This window comes from Drosophila subpulchrella, unplaced genomic scaffold (assembly GCF_014743375.2).
Source record: "Drosophila subpulchrella strain 33 F10 #4 breed RU33 unplaced genomic scaffold, RU_Dsub_v1.1 Primary Assembly Seq116, whole genome shotgun sequence".
In the NCBI taxonomy this organism is placed as follows: domain Eukaryota; kingdom Metazoa; phylum Arthropoda; class Insecta; order Diptera; family Drosophilidae; genus Drosophila; species Drosophila subpulchrella.
The window spans coordinates 60,230-77,500 of NW_023665458.1; the positions used below are offsets into that span (position 1 = coordinate 60,230).

At 33.0% G+C, this 17,271-nt stretch overlaps 3 non-coding genes across 3 annotated transcripts; all 3 read left to right on the forward strand.

Moving 5' to 3' along the window:
- The first annotated feature begins 7,279 nt into the window (after window positions 1–7,279).
- On the forward strand, window positions 7,280–9,274 carry LOC119558601. The gene has a single exon (XR_005220295.1). It is a non-coding gene; the product is annotated as a small subunit ribosomal RNA (ribosomal RNA).
- A 659-nt stretch (window positions 9,275–9,933) lies between these two features.
- Window positions 9,934–10,112, forward strand: LOC119558595. Its single transcript, XR_005220289.1, has one exon. It is a non-coding gene; the product is annotated as a 5.8S ribosomal RNA (ribosomal RNA).
- A 401-nt stretch (window positions 10,113–10,513) lies between these two features.
- LOC119558609 lies at window positions 10,514–14,484 on the forward strand. The gene has a single exon (XR_005220302.1). It is a non-coding gene; the product is annotated as a large subunit ribosomal RNA (ribosomal RNA).
- Window positions 14,485–17,271: the final 2,787 nt, after the last annotated feature.

A 17,271-nucleotide genomic window follows, 5' to 3' on the forward strand; every position in this document is an offset into this window, starting at 1 on the left:
CGTATGGATATCGCCTTATGGTAGGTATAATAACTTTTTAAGGCATAATAATGTATAATATAGAAAATATACATTGAAATATAAATGCATTTTTATAGATATGGCGGCATATAAGTGCCATATACACAAGAATAAATAATAGAATTTACCAATATATAATTAAAATGAGATATATAAACCTAGTGAGGGGCTGCACTAGTATATGAATCGTATGGATATGGCTTATAGGTATAATACCTATAAGGCATAATAATGTATAATATAATAAATATAAATTAAGATATGAATGAATTATATAAATATGGCATAGAAATGCCATATACATAAGAATAAATGGTAGAATTTACCCATATATCACTGAAACACGATATATAAACCTAATGATAGCTGGCACTAGTACTGTAAACATGCACGCAATAGTGCGTGGGGTAAAAAACTACTATAGGGAGGTGGTCGTTGGCGGGCCCCTCCTCGTATTGGTCAAAACTTATGTTATGCATATGAATTTGTCAATACTATATAGAACGCCAAGCATATCCATATAAACTATGGATATGCATAGAAATCCATACAAAAGTAAAAAAAAATTATGTATAGAAAAATATACATATATTTATATAAGTGAATCGTATGGATATGGCTTATAGGTATAATACCTATAAGGCATAATAATGTATAACAAGTAAATATACATTGAAATGTGAATGCATTGTATGGATATGGCATATAAATGCCATATATATAGAAATAAATTGTATATCAATGATATAACAATTATAAACCTAGTGAGGGGCGGCACTAGTGAATGAATCGTATGGATATGGCTTATAGGTATAATACCTATAAGGCATAATAATGTATAATATAATAAATATACATTAAGATATGAATGGATTGTATAAATATGGCATAGAAATGCCATATACATAAGAATAAATGGTAGAATTTACCCATATATCACTGAAACACGATATATAAACCTAGTGATAGCTGGCACTAGTACTGTAAACAGGCACGCAATAGTGCGTGGGGTAAAAAACTACTATAGGGAGGTGGTCGTTGGCGGGCCCCTCCTCGTATTGGTCAAAACTTATGTTATGCATATGAATTTGTCAATACTATATAGAACGCCAAGCATATCCATATAAACTATGGATATGCATAGAAATCCATACAAAAGTAAAAAAAAATTATGTATAGAAAAATATACATATATTTATATAAGTGAATCGTATGGATATGGCTTATAGGTATAATACCTATAAGGCATAATAATGTATAACAAGTAAATATACATTGAAATGTGAATGCATTGTATGGATATGGCATATAAATGCCATATATATAGAAATAAATTGTATATCAATGATATAACAATTATAAACCTAGTGAGGGGCGGCACTAGTGAATGAATCGTATGGATATGGCTTATAGGTATAATACCTATAAGGCATAATAATGTATAATATAATAAATATACATTAAGATATGAATGGATTGTATAAATATGGCATAGAAATGCCATATACATAAGAATAAATGGTAGAATTTACCCATATATCACTGAAACACGATATATAAACCTAGTGATAGCTGGCACTAGTACTGTAAACAGGCACGCAATAGTGCGTGGGGTAAAAAACTACTATAGGGAGGTGGTCGTTGGCGGGCCCCTCCTCGTATTGGTCAAAACTTATGTTATGCATATGAATTTGTCAATACTATATAGAACGCCAAGCATATCCATATAAACTATGGATATGCATAGAAAACCATACAAAAGTAAAAAAAAATTATGTATAGAAAAATATACATATATTTATATAAGTGAATCGTATGGATATGGCTTATAGGTATAATACCTATAAGGCATAATAATGTATAACAAGTAAATATACATTGAAATGTGAATGCATTGTATGGATATGGCATATAAATGCCATATATATAGAAATAAATTGTATATCAATGATATAACAATTATAAACCTAGTGAGGGGCGGCACTAGTGAATGAATCGTATGGATATGGCTTATAGGTATAATACCTATAAGGCATAATAATGTATAATATAATAAATATACATTAAGATATGAATGGATTGTATAAATATGGCATAGAAATGCCATATACATAAGAATAAATGGTAGAATTTACCCATATATCACTGAAACACGATATATAAACCTAGTGATAGCTGGCACTAGTACTGTAAACAGGCACGCAATAGTGCGTGGGGTAAAAAACTACTATAGGGAGGTGGTCGTTGGCGGGCCCCTCCTCGTATTGGTCAAAACTTATGTTATGCATATGAATTTGTCAATACTATATAGAACGCCAAGCATATCCATATAAACTATGGATATGCATAGAAATCCATACAAAAGTAAAAAAAAATTATGTATAGAAAAATATACATATATTTATATAAGTGAATCGTATGGATATGGCTTATAGGTATAATACCTATAAGGCATAATAATGTATAACAAGTAAATATACATTGAAATGTGAATGCATTGTATGGATATGGCATATAAATGCCATATATATAGAAATAAATTGTATATCAATGATATAACAATTATAAACCTAGTGAGGGGCGGCACTAGTGAATGAATCGTATGGATATGGCTTATAGGTATAATACCTATAAGGCATAATAATGTATAATATAATAAATATACATTAAGATATGAATGGATTGTATAAATATGGCATAGAAATGCCATATACATAAGAATAAATGGTAGAATTTACCCATATATCACTGAAACACGATATATAAACCTAGTGATAGCTGGCACTAGTACTGTAAACAGGCACGCAATAGTGCGTGGGGTAAAAAACTACTATAGGGAGGTGGTCGTTGGCGGGCCCCTCCTCGTATTGGTCAAAACTTATGTTATGCATATGAATTTGTCAATACTATATAGAACGCCAAGCATATCCATATAAACTATGGATATGCATAGAAATCCATACAAAAGTAAAAAAAAATTATGTATAGAAAAATATACATATATTTATATAAGTGAATCGTATGGATATGGCTTATAGGTATAATACCTATAAGGCATAATAATGTATAACAAGTAAATATACATTGAAATGTGAATGCATTGTATGGATATGGCATATAAATGCCATATATATAGAAATAAATTGTATATCAATGATATAACAATTATAAACCTAGTGAGGGGCGGCACTAGTGAATGAATCGTATGGATATGGCTTATAGGTATAATACCTATAAGGCATAATAATGTATAATATAATAAATATACATTAAGATATGAATGGATTGTATAAATATGGCATAGAAATGCCATATACATAAGAATAAATGGTAGAATTTACCCATATATCACTGAAACACGATATATAAACCTAGTGATAGCTGGCACTAGTACTGTAAACAGGCACGCAATAGTGCGTGGGGTAAAAAACTACTATAGGGAGGTGGTCGTTGGCGGGCCCCTCCTCGTATTGGTCAAAACTTATGTTATGCATATGAATTTGTCAATACTATATAGAACGCCAAGCATATCCATATAAACTATGGATATGCATAGAAAACCATACAAAAGTAAAAAAAAATTATGTATAGAAAAATATACATATATTTATATAAGTGAATCGTATGGATATGGCTTATAGGTATAATACCTATAAGGCATAATAATGTATAACAAGTAAATATACATTGAAATGTGAATGCATTGTATGGATATGGCATATAAATGCCATATATATAGAAATAAATTGTATATCAATGATATAACAATTATAAACCTAGTGAGGGGCGGCACTAGTGAATGAATCGTATGGATATGGCTTATAGGTATAATACCTATAAGGCATAATAATGTATAATATAATAAATATACATTAAGATATGAATGGATTGTATAAATATGGCATAGAAATGCCATATACATAAGAATAAATGGTAGAATTTACCCATATATCACTGAAACACGATATATAAACCTAGTGATAGCTGGCACTAGTACTGTAAACAGGCACGCAATAGTGCGTGGGGTAAAAAACTACTATAGGGAGGTGGTCGTTGGCGGGCCCCTCCTCGTATTGGTCAAAACTTATGTTATGCATATGAATTTGTCAATACTATATAGAACGCCAAGCATATCCATATAAACTATGGATATGCATAGAAAACCATACAAAAGTAAAAAAAAATTATGTATAGAAAAATATACATATATTTATATAAGTGAATCGTATGGATATGGCTTATAGGTATAATACCTATAAGGCATAATAATGTATAACAAGTAAATATACATTGAAATGTGAATGCATTGTATGGATATGGCATATAAATGCCATATATATAGAAATAAATTGTATATCAATGATATAACAATTATAAACCTAGTGAGGGGCGGCACTAGTGAATGAATCGTATGGATATGGCTTATAGGTATAATACCTATAAGGCATAATAATGTATAATATAATAAATATACATTAAGATATGAATGGATTGTATAAATATGGCATAGAAATGCCATATACATAAGAATAAATGGTAGAATTTACCCATATATCACTGAAACACGATATATAAACCTAGTGATAGCTGGCACTAGTACTGTAAACAGGCACGCAATAGTGCGTGGGGTAAAAAACTACTATAGGGAGGTGGTCGTTGGCGGGCCCCTCCTCGTATTGGTCAAAACTTATGTTATGCATATGAATTTGTCAATACTATATAGAACGCCAAGCATATCCATATAAACTATGGATATGCATAGAAATCCATACAAAAGTAAAAAAAAATTATGTATAGAAAAAATATACATATATTTATATAAGTGAATCGTATGGATATGGCTTATAGGTATAATACCTATAAGGCATAATAATGTATAACAAGTAAATATACATTGAAATGTGAATGCATTGTATGGATATGGCATATAAATGCCATATATATAGAAATAAATTGTATATCAATGATATAACAATTATAAACCTAGTGAGGGGCGGCACTAGTGAATGAATCGTATGGATATGGCTTATAGGTATAATACCTATAAGGCATAATAATGTATAATATAATAAATATACATTAAGATATGAATGGATTGTATAAATATGGCATAGAAATGCCATATACATAAGAATAAATGGTAGAATTTACCCATATATCACTGAAACACGATATATAAACCTAGTGATAGCTGGCACTAGTACTGTAAACAGGCACGCAATAGTGCGTGGGGTAAAAAACTACTATAGGGAGGTGGTCGTTGGCGGGCCCCTCCTCGTATTGGTCAAAACTTATGTTATGCATATGAATTTGTCAATACTATATAGAACGCCAAGCATATCCATATAAACTATGGATATGCATAGAAATCCATACAAAAGTAAAAAAAAATTATGTATAGAAAAATATACATATATTTATATAAGTGAATCGTATGGATATGGCTTATAGGTATAATACCTATAAGGCATAATAATGTATAACAAGTAAATATACATTGAAATGTGAATGCATTGTATGGATATGGCATATAAATGCCATATATATAGAAATAAATTGTATATCAATGATATAACAATTATAAACCTAGTGAGGGGCGGCACTAGTGAATGAATCGTATGGATATGGCTTATAGGTATAATACCTATAAGGCATAATAATGTATAATATAATAAATATACATTAAGATATGAATGGATTGTATAAATATGGCATAGAAATGCCATATACATAAGAATAAATGGTAGAATTTACCCATATATCACTGAAACATGATATATAAACCTAGTGATAGCTGGCACTAGTACTGTAAACAGGCACGCAGTAGTGCGTGGGGTAAAAAACTACTATAGGGAGGTGGTCGTTGGCGGGCCCCTCCTCGTATTGGTCAAAACTTATGTTATGCGTAAACATATGATTTTGTCAATACTATAAAGAAAACTTGTTTTGTACATACAAAACTAAATGAATTATATGGATATTGAAAAATAAATGGCATTATATCCATATAATGAAAATATACTTGTATTCTCTTATTATAAGAGAGAATACCGTATAGTTGGTTGGCAAAGACAATTGAAAATACCCGAATTGCAGATGATGGGTTCAAAAACTACTATAGGGTGGTGTAGCAAATAATATGAAGATGATATATCCATATAATGGATATACACTAGTATTCTCTTATTATAATAGAGAATACCATATAAATGGTTGGCAAAGACAATTGAAAATACCCGAATTGAAGTTGACGGGTTCAAAAACTATTATAGGGTGATGTAGCAAATAAAATAATGAAGATATATCCATATAATGGAATTATATGTGTATTCTCTTATTATATGAGAGAGTACCAAACGGTTGATTGGCAAAGACAATTGAAAATACCCGAATTAAAGATATTGGGTCCAAAAACTACTATAGGATGGTCAATGGGCCGGCCATCTACTATTGACGTGACAAAATACTGTCTGTCGGTAGAGAAGATATTAATCCGTCAAATTTGTTTCTTTATTCATTTATGAATATGAGACTTGGCTCCACGGTTAATATTTTAAGCCCAAAGATAATAATGTTGAAACAAAGGCCAAGGTTTCTATTATACATAGAATAACAAATTGTTTCCGAACTTTATCGTTAATCCAAATAAATAATTACAATTGAGGCAGGCTAATAATGATATATATTTTGTATTGATAATCTTGATATATATGTATATTGGTCTGCCATTATCACATACTGAGTTATGTGATAATTCCCTGCGGGGATAAATTAAAAGAGGTGTCCCTATATTAAAAGAAAATAATATATATATATATTATTTTTTCTAACGTACATATCATATATGCGCTCGGTTTTATATTATATATTACCAAAGAGTCTTATATGAATATATACAGATAAATTTTAAATTTATCATCAAAATACAAATGATTTAATTCAATATTTTATATTGGTTAAACAAAAATTGTACATGTGTGGATACAATAATGACGTATGTCGAACAAAAAAGATATTTTAGAATGAAATATGCAAATATAAAGAAAATTATTACGTATTACGAAAAAAAATATTGTGTTTTTAACATCAATAATTAAAAAACTTGTTATTATTAGTGGCGGAACAAGTATATATTGTGAAAACAACAAACGTATACGAATGCTATATAAAAATGGCCGTATTCGATAGAAAACAATCTATAAAATTTATATTGCTAATTTCTATTCAAAAATATGAATGAAATATGAATAAAAACATTATTCTGGTTGATCCTGCCAGTAGTTATATGCTTGTCTCAAAGATTAAGCCATGCATGTCTAAGTACACACGAATTAAAAGTGAAACCGCAAAAGGCTCATTATATCAGTTATGGTTCCTTAGATCGTTAACAGTTACTTGGATAACTGTGGTAATTCTAGAGCTAATACATGCAATTAAAACATGAACCTTATGGGACATGTGCTTTTATTAGGCTAAAACCAAGCGATCGCAAGATCGTTATATTGGTTGAACTCTAGATAACATGCAGATCGTATGGTCTTGTACCGACGACAGATCTTTCAAATGTCTGCCCTATCAACTTTTGATGGTAGTATCTAGGACTACCATGGTTGCAACGGGTAACGGGGAATCAGGGTTCGATTCCGGAGAGGGAGCCTGAGAAACGGCTACCACATCTAAGGAAGGCAGCAGGCGCGTAAATTACCCACTCCCAGCTCGGGGAGGTAGTGACGAAAAATAACAATACAGGACTCATATCCGAGGCCCTGTAATTGGAATGAGTACACTTTAAATCCTTTAACAAGGACCAATTGGAGGGCAAGTCTGGTGCCAGCAGCCGCGGTAATTCCAGCTCCAATAGCGTATATTAAAGTTGTTGCGGTTAAAACGTTCGTAGTTGAACTTGTGCTTCATACGGGTAGTACAACTTACAATTGTGGTTAGTACTATACCTTTATGTATGTAAGCGTATTACCGGTGGAGTTCTTACATGTGCTTAGATACTTGTATTTTTTCATATGTTCCTCCTATTTAAAAACCTGCATTAGTGCTCTTAAACGAGTGTTATTGTGGGCCGGTACAATTACTTTGAACAAATTAGAGTGCTTAAAGCAGGCTTCAAATGCCTGAATATTCTGTGCATGGGATAATGAAATAAGACCTCTGTTCTGCTTTCATTGGTTTTCAGATCAAGAGGTAATGATTAATAGAAGCAGTTTGGGGGCATTAGTATTACGACGCGAGAGGTGAAATTCTTGGACCGTCGTAAGACTAACTTAAAGCGAAAGCATTTGCCAAAGATGTTTTCATTAATCAAGAACGAAAGTTAGAGGTTCGAAGGCGATCAGATACCGCCCTAGTTCTAACCATAAACGATGCCAGCTAGCAATTGGGTGTAGCTACTTTATGGCTCTCTCAGTCGCTTCCCGGGAAACCAAAGCTTTTGGCTCCGGGGGAAGTATGGTTGCAAAGCTGAAACTTAAAGGATTGACGGAGGGCACCACCAGGAGTGGAGCCTGCGGCTTAATTTGACTCAACACGGGAAAACTTACCAGGTCCGAACATAAGTGTGTAAGACAGATTGATAGCTCTTTACTCGAATCTATGGGTGGTGGTGCATGGCCGTTCTTAGTTCGTGGAGTGATTTGTCTGGTTAATTCCGATAACGAACGAGACTCAAATATATTAAATAGATATCTTCAGGATTATGGTGTTGAAGCTTATATAGCCTTCATTCATGGTGGCAGTAAAATGTTTATTGTGTTTGAATGTGTTTATATAAGTGGAGCCGTACCTGTTGGTTTGTCCCATTATAAGGACACTAGCTTCTTAAATGGACAAATTGCGTCTAGCAATAATGAGATTGAGCAATAACAGGTCTGTGATGCCCTTAGATGTCCTGGGCTGCACGCGCGCTACAATGAAAGTATCAACGTGTATTTCCTAGACCGAGAGGTCCGGGTAAACCGCTGAAACCACTTTCATGCTTGGGATTGTGAACTGAAACTGTTCACATGAACTTGGAATTCCCAGTAAGTGTGAGTCATTAACTCGCATTGATTACGTCCCTGCCCTTTGTACACACCGCCCGTCGCTACTACCGATTGAATTATTTAGTGAGGTCTCCGGACGTGATCACTGTGACGCCTTGTGTGTTACGGTTGTTTCGCAAAAAGTTGACCGAACTTGATTATTTAGAGGAAGTAAAAGTCGTAACAAGGTTTCCGTAGGTGAACCTGCGGAAGGATCATTATTGTTTAATATCCTTACCGTTAATAAAAAAATTTGTTTTTATTATAATAATATAATATATTATAGTAATACAAATAAAATATAAATTGCCAAAAATATGATCTTTTATAGATCAAATATAAAATTTCGAACAAGCAAATCGAAATAATAATTGTAATAATAAATATATTATTGCATTAAATAAGAGATAAATAAATAAGCAAAAGCAAACAAATAACAAATTCGAACAAGCAAATCGAAATTATTAAATTTATTTAATATTATTATTATATTGTATATTAAATGCAATTAATTAATAAAACACTGTGTGTATATGGACCATAATATACACGCGTTGCGATATGTATTGTTCATCTCAGTTATGCGCATACATTGGATAATGCAACAACCTAAAATGTACAATGTTGTACCTGATTATTACAGGTTAATGTTTTATATAAATTTCAATATATATCGCTAAAAAAAAGTATTAATACCGTAAATGCCATTTAAAAAATACTTGATATATTATTGGTTATATGAAACTAAGACATTTCGCAGCATTCGTTTTAGGTATAAAAATCAATTTATTGAAGGAATTGATATATGCCAGTAAAATGGTGTATTTTTAATTTCTTTCAATAAAAACATATATGACAAAATTACCAAACCAATATATAAAACTCTAAGCGGTGGATCACTCGGCTCATGGGTCGATGAAGAACGCAGCAAACTGTGCGTCATCGTGTGAACTGCAGGACACATGAACATCGACATTTTGAACGCATATCGCAGTCCATGCTGTTATGTACTTTAATTAATTTTATAGTGCTGCTTGGACTACATATGGTTGAGGGTTGTAAGACTATGCTAATTAAGTTGTTTATATAAATTTTATAATGAAATTTTATAAGCATATGGTATATTATTGGATAATAATAATTTAATTATTATATTATTCATAATATTAACAAATATATGAAAAACATTATCTCACATTAGTAAATAATTTGAATGTGAAAAACGAAGAGAAATATTTTCTTTTTCAATCAAATAATACTGAGAAATGTCTAGCATAAAAAATTTATCTAGAATTGTCTCTTATTAAAGATTAGTAAATAGAAAGCCGTTGACAATATTATTATTCTTCGTTGATTCGTTAGACCAAACAAATGCCATACAAATATATAAAATATATAACGAATTTAATAAAATGTTTTATCATTATATATAAAGAATTAATTGCAAAAAAAGTTATACACAACCTCAACTCATATGGGACTACCCCCTGAATTTAAGCATATTAATTAGGGGAGGAAAAGAAACTAACCAGGATTTTCTTAGTAGCGGCGAGCGAAAAGAAATCAGTTCAGCACTAAGTCACTTTGTCTATATGGCAAATGTGAGATGCAGTGTATGGAGCGTCAATATTCTAGTATGAGAAATTAACGATTTAAGTCCTTCTTAAATGAGGCCATTTACCCATAGAGGGTGCCAGGCCCGTATAACGTTAATGATTACTAGATGATGTTTCCAAAGAGTCGTGTTGCTTGATAGTGCAGCACTAAGTGGGTGGTAAACTCCATCTAAAACTAAATATAACCATGAGACCGATAGTAAACAAGTACCGTGAGGGAAAGTTGAAAAGAACTCTGAATAGAGAGTTAAACAGTACGTGAAACTGCTTAGAGGTTAAGCCCGATGAACCTGAATATCCGTTATGGAAAATTCATCATTAAAATTGTAATATTTAAACAATATTATGATAATAGTGTGCATTTTTTCCATATAAGGACATTGTAATCTATTAGCATACAAAATTTATCATAAAATATAACTTATAGTTTATTCAAATTAATTTGCTTGCATTTTAACACAGAATAAATGTTATTAATTTGATAAAGTGCTGATAGATTTATATGAATACAGTGCGTTAATTTTTCGGAATTATATAATGGCATAATTATCATTGATTTTTGTGTTTATTATATGCACTTGTATGATTAACAATGCGAAAGATTCAGGATACCTTCGGGACCCGTCTTGAAACACGGACCAAGGAGTCTAACATATGTGCAAGTTATTGGGATATAAACCTAATAGCGTAATTAACTTGACTAATAATGGGATTAGTTTTTTAACTATTTATAGCTAATTAACACAATCCCGGGGCGTTCTATATAGTTATGTATAATGATATTTATATTATTTATGCCTCTAACTGGAACGTACCTTGAGCATATATGCTGTGACCCGAAAGATGGTGAACTATACTTGATCAGGTTGAAGTCAGGGGAAACCCTGATGGAAGACCGAAACAGTTCTGACGTGCAAATCGATTGTCAGAATTGAGTATAGGGGCGAAAGACCAATCGAACCATCTAGTAGCTGGTTCCTTCCGAAGTTTCCCTCAGGATAGCTGGTGCATTTTAATGTTATATAAAATAATCTTATCTGGTAAAGCGAATGATTAGAGGCCTTAGGGTCGAAACGATCTTAACCTATTCTCAAACTTTAAATGGGTAAGAACCTTAACTTTCTTGATATGAAGTTCAAGGTTATGATATAATGTGCCCAGTGGGCCACTTTTGGTAAGCAGAACTGGCGCTGTGGGATGAACCAAACGTAATGTTACGGTGCCCAAATTAACAACTCATGCAGATACCATGAAAGGCGTTGGTTGCTTAAAACAGCAGGACGGTGATCATGGAAGTCGAAATCCGCTAAGGAGTGTGTAACAACTCACCTGCCGAAGCAACTAGCCCTTAAAATGGATGGCGCTTAAGTTGTATACCTATACATTACCGCTAAAGTAGATGATTTATATTACTTGTGATATAAATTTTGAAACTTTAGTGAGTAGGAAGGTACAATGGTATGCGTAGAAGTGTTTGGCGTAAGCCTGCATGGAGCTGCCATTGGTACAGATCTTGGTGGTAGTAGCAAATAATCGAATGAGACCTTGGAGGACTGAAGTGGAGAAGGGTTTCGTGTGAACAGTGGTTGATCACGAGTTAGTCGGTCCTAAGTTCAAGGCGAAAGCCGAAAATTTTCAAGTAAAACACAAATGCCATACAAATATAATTATATTATATAAATCAAGCTAATTAATATACTTGAATAATTTTGAACGAAAGGGAATACGGTTCCAATTCCGTAACCTGTTGAGTATCCGTTTGTTATTAAATATGGGCCTCGTGCTCATCCTGGCAACAGGAACGACCATAAAGAAGCCGTCGAGAGATATCGGAAGAGTTTTCTTTTCTGTTTTATAGCCGTACTACCATGGAAGTCTTTCGCAGAGAGATATGGTAGATGGGCTAGAAGAGCATGACATATACTGTTGTGTCGATATTTTCTCCTCGGACCTTGAAAATTTATGGTGGGGACACGCAAACTTCTCAACAGGCCGTACCAATATCCGCAGCTGGTCTCCAAGGTGAAGAGTCTCTAGTCGATAGAATAATGTAGGTAAGGGAAGTCGGCAAATTAGATCCGTAACTTCGGGATAAGGATTGGCTCTGAAGATTGAGATAGTCGGGCTTGATTGGGAAACAATAACATGGTTTATGTGCTCGTTCTGGGTAAATAGAGTGTCTGGCATTTATGTTGGTCACTTGTTCCCCGGATAGTTTAGTTACGTAGCCAATTGTGGAACTTTCTTGCTAAAATTTTTAAGAATACTAATTGGGTTAAACCAATTAGTTCTTATTAATTATAACGATTATCAATTAACAATCAATTCAGAACTGGCACGGACTTGGGGAATCCGACTGTCTAATTAAAACAAAGCATTGTGATGGCCCTAGCGGGTGTTGACACAATGTGATTTCTGCCCAGTGCTCTGAATGTCAAAGTGAAGAAATTCAAGTAAGCGCGGGTCAACGGCGGGAGTAACTATGACTCTCTTAAGGTAGCCAAATGCCTCGTCATCTAATTAGTGACGCGCATGAATGGATTAACGAGATTCCTACTGTCCCTATCTACTATCTAGCGAAACCACAGCCAAGGGAACGGGCTTGGAATAATTAGCGGGGAAAGAAGACCCTTTTGAGCTTGACTCTAATCTGGCAGTGTAAGGAGACATAAGAGGTGTAGAATAAGTGGGAGATATTAGACTTCGGTTTGGTATCGCCAATGAAATACCACTACTCTTATTGTTTCCTTACTTACTTGATTAAATGGAACGTGTATCATTTCCTAGCCATTATACGGATATATTTATTATATCTTATGGTATTGGGTTTTGATGCAAGCTTCTTGATCAAAGTATCACGAGTTTGTTATATAATCGCAAACAAATTCTTTAATAAAACGGTGCATTTATGTATTTTTGATTTGAAAATTTGGTATAACTCCAATTACTCAGGTATGATCCAATTCAAGGACATTGCCAGGTAGGGAGTTTGACTGGGGCGGTACATCTCTCAAATAATAACGGAGGTGTCCCAAGGCCAGCTCAGTGCGGACAGAAACCACACATAGAGCAAAAGGGCAAATGCTGACTTGATCTCGGTGTTCAGTACACACAGGGACAGCAAAAGCTCGGCCTATCGATCCTTTTGGTTTAAAGAGTTTTTAACAAGAGGTGTCAGAAAAGTTACCATAGGGATAACTGGCTTGTGGCGGCCAAGCGTTCATAGCGACGTCGCTTTTTGATCCTTCGATGTCGGCTCTTCCTATCATTGTGAAGCAAAATTCACCAAGCGTTGGATTGTTCACCCATGCAAGGGAACGTGAGCTGGGTTTAGACCGTCGTGAGACAGGTTAGTTTTACCCTACTAATGACAAAACGTTGTTGCGACAGCATTCCTGCGTAGTACGAGAGGAACCGCAGGTACGGACCAATGGCACAATACTTGTTCGAGCGAACAGTGGTATGACGCTACGTCCGTTGGATTATGCCTGAACGCCTCTAAGGTCGTATCCGTGCTGGACTGCAATGATAAATAAGGGGCAATTTGCATTGTATGGCTTCTAAACCATTTAAAGTTTATAATTTACTTTATAAACGACAATGGATGTGATGCCAATGTAATTTGTAACATAGTAAATTGGGAGGATCTTTGATCACCTGATGCCGCGCTAGTTACATATAAAAGCATTATTTAATACAATGACAAAGCCTAGAATCAATTGTAAACGACTTTTGTAACAGGCAAGGTGTTGTAAGTGGTTGAGCAGCTGCCATACTGCGATCCACTGAAGCTTATCCTTTGCTTGATGATTCGATAATAAAGATGTTGCAAAGCGGGCATAATCATTATGCTTGCTTGCAGCATCGCACGCCACTTTGTTTGTGGTGTGTAAGGTAGGGAAGAAGAAATATAAAAGACCTAAATTGGAAACATCAATATATAAGTAAATATTGAACAAACAAAATGTATCGTCATCTTATTAGTGACGCGATGATAAAGTGGCAAACATATTCCATGTATAAATATTCCTATGGTATTAAAATTCAAGTAAAGAGGGCATATATAAAAGTTTGTATATATGGTTCATTCAATGGTAGCAGCGGTTGGTTGGTTGGTGTCTGCTCCTCTTATTGTTCAAAACTTATGTTATGGTAGCAAGTCTATATCGTCATATTATTAGTGACGCGAAAAAGTAGTGGCAAAACATATTCCATGTATAAATAAATATTCCTATGGTATTGAAATTCAAGTAAAGAGGCCATTCAAGTAAAGAGGACTTATATAAATATAAGTATATGTTCCTTCAATGGTAGCAGCGCGGTTGGTTGGTTGGTGTGTCTGCTCCTCTTATTGTTCAAAACTTATGTTATGGTAGCAAGACTGTATCGTCATATTATTAGTGACGCGAAAAAGTAGTGGCAAAACATATTCCATGTATAAATATTCCTATGGTATTGAAATTCAAGTAAAGAGGACATATAAAATTACTATCAATGGTAGCAGTGGTTGGTTGGTTGGTGGTTGGTTGGCGGCTGCTCCTATTATTGTTCAAGACTTATGTTATGGTAGCAAGTCTGTATCGTCATATTAATTATTAGTGACGCGAAAAAGTAGTGGAAATCATATTCCATGTATAAATAGATTCCTATGGTAATGAAATTTTCAAGTAAAGAGAGGACCATTCAAGTAAGAGGACATATAAAAAGTAAGTATATGTTCCTCCAATGGTAGCAGTGGTTGGTTGGTTGGCGGCTGATCCTCTTATTGTTCAAAACTTATTTTATCAATATGAGTTTGGCAATACAATAAAGAAGACCAATCTAATCCATATAAAACTAAATGTATTATATGGATATGCTTAGGAAACCCATATATTCATAAAAAAAAATTATGTATAGAAAATTATACATATATCTTTTATATAAATGAATCGTATGGATATCGCCTTATGGTAGGTATAATAACTTTTTAAGGCATAATAATGTATAATATAGAAAATATACATTGAAATATAAATGCATTTTTATAGATATGGCGGCATATAAGTGCCATATACACAAGAATAAATAATAGAATTTACCAATATATAATTAAAATGAGATATATAAACCTAGTGAGGGGCTGCACTAGTATATGAATCGTATGGATATGGCTTATAGGTATAATACCTATAAGGCATAATAATGTATAATATAATAAATATAAATTAAGATATGAATGAATTATATAAATATGGCATAGAAATGCCATATACATAAGAATAAATGGTAGAATTTACCCATATATCACTGAAACACGATATATAAACCAAATGATAGCTGGCACTAGTACTGTAAACATGCACGCAATAGTGCGTGGGGTAAAAAACTACTATAGGGAGGTGGTCGTTGGCGGGCCCCTCCTCGTATTGGTCAAAACTTATGTTATGCGTAAACATATGATTTTGTCAATACTATAAAGAAAACTTGTTTTGTACATACAAAACTAAATGAATTATATGGATATTGAAAAATAAATGGCATTATATCCATATAATGAAAATATACTTGTATTCTCTTATTATAAGAGAGAATACCGTATAGTTGGTTGGCAAAGACAATTGAAAATACCCGAATTGCAGATGATGGGTTCAAAAACTACTATAGGGTGGTGTAGCAAATAATATGAAGATGATATATCCATATAATGGATATACACTAGTATTCTCTTATTATAATAGAGAATACCATATAAATGGTTGGCAAAGACAATTGAAAATACCCGAATTGAAGTTGACGGGTTCAAAAACTATTATAGGGTGATGTAGCAAATAAAATAATGAAGATATATCCATATAATGGAATTATATGTGTATTCTCTTATTATATGAGAGAGTACCAAACGGTTGATTGGCAAAGACAATTGAAAATACCCGAATTAAAGATATTGGGTCCAAAAACTACTATAGGATGGTCAATGGGCCGGCCATCTACTATTGACGTGACAAAATACTGTCTGTCGGTAGAGAAGATATTAATCCGTCAAATTTGTTTCTTTATTCATTTATGAATATGAGACTTGGCTCCACGGTTAATATTTTAAGCCCAAAGATAATAATGTTGAAACAAAGGCCAAGGTTTCTATTATACATAGAATAACAAATTGTTTCCGAACTTTATCGTTAATCCAAATAAATAATTACAATTGAGGCAGGCTAATAATGATATATATTTTGTATTGATAATCTTGATATATATGTATATTGGTCTGCCATTATCACATACTGAGTTATGTGATAATTCCCTGCGGGGATAAATTAAAAGAGGTGTCCCTATATTAAAAGAAAATAATATATATATATATTATTTTTTCTAACGTACATATCATATATGCGCTCGGTTTTATATTATATATTACCAAAGAGTCTTATATGAATATATACAGATAAATTTTAAATTTATCATCAAAATACAAATGATTTAATTCAATATTTTATATTGGTTAAACAAAAATTGTACATGTGTGGATACAATAATGACGTATGTCGAACAAAAAAGATATTTTAGAATGAAATATGCAAATATAAAGAAAATTATTACGTATTACGAAAAAAAATATTGTG